Raw genomic sequence first — 6,000 nt, 5'->3', positions numbered from 1 at the left:
CATATTTACTTAAGATATTTACATCCAGATTTAGTATCTCTTAGAGCGCACAACTCATTTTAATTTCATCAATGCCTTTTGTATATATAAATTTCTGCAATACTTCTTCCTTTAAAACTCACTCTTTCAAGTCTTATTTTCTCAAATTTTATTTTACTGTAAAGAAAGGGTGCTAAGAAGAGAAATCAAGGGATATTCCTACTAAAGTACTCATTATAGACCATGATAACAAATACGTAGCTCATTAATGTATAAACAACCCCTCCCCCCCCAAAAAAAAAAAAAAAAAACAAGTGTGACCTATTGAGAGGACTAAAGGAAAAAGATTAAAAACTGGCTTTTGAGTTACACAGACCTTAGTCTGGAAGCACATTTGCTATTTTCTGCTTGATCAGGACCTTGAGCCTATTACTCAAGCTTTCTACATAGCTATACATAGTCCTTTTCCTATAACGTTAGAACCCCCTTTGTTTAGAAGAGAGGTTAAATGAAATAATGTATAGTCAGTATCTGATTAGTTAGGTAGGCCTCCAATTTCCCTTTCTCCTCTATTCTTTCTGCCGCTCCCCGAGGCTGAAATTTGCATTCACCCTGCCTGCAAAAGTCTATCTTCTAAGTAACACTGGTCTTGATGGATTGGAATGTTTCTTGTGTCTTCTCTCGGTGAAAAAACAGTAAGGAGCAGATATGATGTGTAGGAGCAATGTCATTGAATTATTCGGAAATATTTTGTTCCTCGAAGAGACCATCTCAGATGGACTGTGAGTGCAATATCCTAGCTGAATTTCACCACAAGTTAGACCTCATTAATCTAACACAATTCCTCTACCTTCTACAGGACTCTCTACTTTATGTATTGATTAAAAGGAAAATGGTCTATTGTATTTGTACAACAAAACAGAATCATGATAAATGCTGCTGAGTTAACAAGTTTCCAGTAGTAGCACATCAAGCTGTAGATGAAAAATAAGAAATAGGAGACTGCTATCAGTTAAGGCCTGAGATAAAACTTAATGTGGGATACTTCATTGTCTCTGGCCACCCTGCTATGCTAGTTAGGAGGTCTGTGGCATGATGATAAATTTGGAACGCTACCCAATTTACCAAAACCCTAGCAGAAGACTAGAATGTGAAATCTAACTGCCCTATTATGTGTCATATTTTTCAAAACCCAGTTTAAAATATAATTTCAGTGAAATAAGACATGTCTGGGCTTTGCCTCATTATTAAGATAAAGACATTTCATTCCTTTCGGATCTTACCTCTTTATTGACTCTGAGTTTTCAGGCATAAAAACTCTGTAAAATATAAGATAAATTCAAATCCAAAAGGTTTGAGAGCAATCAAGAGTTGGGAAACTTTCTTGATTTTTTCATGGACTTGACTCAGTGGATACCATTGTCATTTCAATTTCTTTTGAAATAAATGTAAAACTTGTTGTCTTGGTATCTGAGACTCAAACATCAACTGCTCTGACCCTTATAAGCAGTTTGGGGCACAAATAGTCCAATTTCATTTTTCTAATGAAATGTATTTCCAGAGTTAATTATCCTATCTCTATACGGCCAGATGAATGAGAAGTCAATACCTTTCACAGATTGTCCTCCCTTCTTGAACTTAATTTAAAAATTACATTAAAGCCCTGCTTAAAGAGGTCTGCCCTGCTTAATAATGTCTTTACTGAGGGAGAACTGCATAATAAGATGATTACCAGAGGGCCCCATTTTCTACTGCTTTGTGTTGCTTTGCTCCAGTTTGGCTACTCAAAATCTGCATTGCCTGGTACTGTGCTGCCCTACTGTTGTGATAGAGCCTTGCAGTGGCAATTTAAGGCCAGTGAAGAACAAAAGAAAGGCTCTTCCACTCAGTGTTAAGCTCAGTCAGTGCCATGTCTGTCATCTCCAGCCAGGGCACCTGATGTTAACTCTCCTTAACCCCTGCTGCTACTGCAGATCCCTGTGTGGGCTCCTGAGATTTCTTAAAAGAAAACAATCCCATTCCTTCAGCACTCTTATGCTCAGCCAAGGGTGTTTAGGACTTGGTCTTCCCCAAGTCCAGGGTTGAAGTTATAGTCATGCATTCAGTTATTTTTCATTGAGCCTTGTCCTAGCTTGGACTGCGTTACAAACGACCATAGTCTGAATGACTTCTCAACAATAGAAATTTATTTATCACAGTTTTGGAGTCTGGAAGTCCAAGGTCAGGGAGCCAGCATAGTTGGATGGTTGGATTCTGGTGAGAGCCTTCTTCCAGGTTGTAGACTGCTAGCTTTGTTCTATATTCTCAGATGGTGGAAAGAAGGCAAAAGAACTGGGGATTCCCTAATGACCTAATTACTTTCCAAAGGCTGCACTTCTTAATACCATCACATTGGGGGTGAGGATTTGAACACGTGAACCTGAGGGCTGATGGCACACATACATTGAGCCAATTATAAGCATCAGTCATAAGGAAAACTCAGTTTCAGCTGTTGAGAATCCATTCATGAGAAAGATAGAACCATTCTGCCCTCCTGGAGTTTATTTTATTCCCTTTAAAGCACACCATTTGTCCCAGAGTGACTGATTTGGGAAAGGCATTCATCTGCATCCATACTCTGCACTAGAAAAGGTCCCATGAATTCAAGCCACAGGATGGACAGGGATAGGCAATAATTAATTTTTATATGTGAGTTGAGTTGAGATTATGCCTTGGAACACATGCAACTAATACCCAAGGACAATTGTAGGCTCAGTACAGTAAGAGATGAAAAGTTATATTTCACAAAATATTCTTTTAATAGTTTGGCTTTCAAATAAAGACCAATATTATACTCAACCCATTTTTAATAGTGAGTCTCATACAGTGATGGTTACAGGTATGGTCTCTGAAGCCAGAGATATGAGTTTGAATCATTGGTCCACCATCTGTTTGGTGTATAATCTTAATGCATCTGTCTGGTTTTCTCATTGGTAAAATTAAGATAATAAATGTAAATCTCGCATAGAAGCTTATGTATATTACTAAGTTAATGTATGTCCAAAACAATGTCTGAAATGCACTTAGCACTTGCAAATAACAGCCGAGATTTCTTATGTTCCAGTCCCTAAATATATGGTTTGAAAAATAAGTACTGAAGCACATCAATTTGCAGATTTTTCTGTTATTGGGTTTTTTACTTAAAAACTCAATCATGGTATCTATTTTTTTTTTTGGTTACACTCCATTTTATGGTAAGTCTAAGAAGTGTTGTGTTTCACAAGTACCAGTTTGGCTTATTTAAGAAGAAACCTTCGCTTTAGTAAAGCAAGACAGTAACTTCAGATGGCACTCAGGGTGGATTAATAGACAATGTCAAGCCAACATATTTTCCTTGATAGAGAGCATCAATGCTTTATCCTATGTTTATTAAGTGCTGAGGGAATGTGATACCAAGATGGTCACTGAACACAAGAATCACTCACCATTTTCCCTAAATCTATGTGTTCTCTAAATTTAGACTGATAAGATTTTTATCTTTTTGAAAACACGAAATTTACCTATATGGACTAAATGAATACACGATGGTGTATAGGCAGCTGATAGAGCTGCAAGATTACCTAGGGACATATTCAAAATATTTAGCTCCTGGGATAGTACAGGCTTTTCTGTAAAGATTTACATGTGCCTACTGGTAAAAATATCAACCCCTCTGTTAAAAGAGCAAAATAATCTACTCAAAATTGAACTCAACTATTGTGGATGATGTCTGATGGGAATTGGGGTTAGATTTATGCTAAATTATGAAAAATGTATCCATAAACATACAGAGTGGGATACAGAATGAAAAATGAGCATGCATTTCAATAAAGGGATTTTTGACAAGAAATATTATAAATGGCTATTATGAAGGAGCTTATAAAATTCCAAATTAGATGTCTGAGATGATGGCTTTGAATGTTTCTAAATCTTTTTGCATGTTTAGGGAAGGCCAAGGAGTGTATTTCCAGATAGTCCTGTGCATTCTGCATTTGGGACACTATAAAACCTGCAAATCAGGTGAAATGAAGTAATCAGAGTCTATCACATACAGAGGATCATTGCTCTCTGCTCTGCTATTACGGTGCACAATTTCTAGCGGTGTGTGTGACAGGTGACACAGAGGAAGTGGTAGTGTGCTATTGCCAAAGGAAACAATGTCGGCTTGGGACTCTGCCTGTCCATTTTCCAACGGGGAGCAGTTTTTTCTGAAACTGAGGTGCCTATTGTCTACACAGAATGAGCCCATCAGTGACTTAGGGTTAGGATGACCTCAAGTTATTTGTGAGTTTGTTAATCTTCATGTGTGCTAATGGGAAGAATGTAATGTTTTATTCTTATGTCAACTGTTGCCAAAATTCTGGCTGCAATGCAGTGGAAAGGACTGTCTTGGGTGGGAAAGTACAGCAGTTTAATGGGAGGTTGCACTTGTTATAAAATGACCAACAGGAGAAACTTGAAAGCCACCTACATCTGGATTTTCAAAACACTAGATGCCATCCCCTTTCACATTTCTTCGTCAAGCAATGGCTTTGCCTATAATGCCACAGGTATATCTAGCATAATGTAAATTTCATAACACAAAGATTATGTACTTCTAACTTAAGCAGGTGGATAATTTGCATATGTCAGAGTTAAACTCAAAAGTAGACATTTCCAATCTTTGGCCCATAGTATACATATTTCTATCTGACTTCCATAAAAGGGTTCTTATAAAGAAGTTGCTTCTCATGAAGTCATAAGTTTGTGGACAGTCAGTTTGTGGAAAGTCATTCCTGAGGGGAAAAATTAAAGCCTTGACACAGGCCGCAGGGAATATCTTCAGGGCTCTGAGTGACCCAGCAAAACCCAGAAGGAACTGGAATTATTTCTGTTCCATTCTGAGCAAGCAGCATCCGGGTATCAACCAATGAACTTGTATGCATATATGCATAACCCGTGGACACAGACAATGGGGTGAGGGGGGAGGATGAGGGTGGGCTGGAAGAGGTTATTGGGGGGAAAAGGAGGACCTATGTAATACTTTCAACAATAAAGATTTTAAAAAATGCATTGTCATATTAGAAACTCAAGAGTTCGGGAATCCTAGCATTACTTACTTGTTCACATTAGAACTGAAAGTGCATGGAGAGAGAGAGACTTTGTCTCTCTTGGTCACTGATAATATCTCAGTGCATAAAATAGGATCTGGCATATAATAAATGCTCAATAAACACTAAACCTGTACCAGGCAATTTACATGAATTAATTCCTTTAATTCTTTCAACCATCCATCATTTTATGGATGGGGAACCTGAGGCACAGACTACTTCGGTAATGTCTCCAACATGATGCAGTTAGAAGGGAAAGAAAGCCAGGATTTCAATCCAGCCATGCTGGCCTGGAGCTCCCCTTCTCACCACTGCATTTTGATTAAATAAACCAGAGAGAAAGGACACGTTTTAAAACACGGAAATTTAAAATAATTCCATCTAGAATCTGCACAGACAAATAACCTAAGCTGTTTCCATATCAAATGGAATAAGCAGGGCTGAGAGCACCGACGTTTATCAACATCATCATCAGAATCACCCAGTGCTCTAACCGCACATCTAGTCCTGAGCAAGCTAAATATTTAATCCCCCAATCTCCTGCTCAGGCATTGCTTCTAATGGATTCTTGTTCAGATGCTGCAGAGCAGAAATGATACTGAACCCAGGAACTAGGAGATGACAATAACTACCATGTGTTAAACATGTACTTCAAGCCTGTCCTGGACACTGTTCCAACACTATCTGATTTAACTTCCCCAACTCTCAGGGATGTATTTTTGCCCCATTTGAAGGTGGATGAGGTAAAGGAGTTTCATCACATGATAGAAAAAAGACCTGGGCTCAGTCTTAACTGACTTACAGATCATGGTTAATCAATGGAGGTTTTTACTTCAAGTGCCACCTTTGTCTTTCATCAGCAGTGTGACTCTGACCAAATCCATTAGAAGATTTCTGACCTATGCTTGGTCAT

Source organism: Eptesicus fuscus, chromosome 2 (assembly GCF_027574615.1).
Source record: "Eptesicus fuscus isolate TK198812 chromosome 2, DD_ASM_mEF_20220401, whole genome shotgun sequence".
NCBI lineage: Eukaryota > Metazoa > Chordata > Mammalia > Chiroptera > Vespertilionidae > Eptesicus > Eptesicus fuscus.
The sequence above is the reverse complement of the archived record's forward strand: the minus strand, read 5'-3'. Positions refer to the sequence as shown.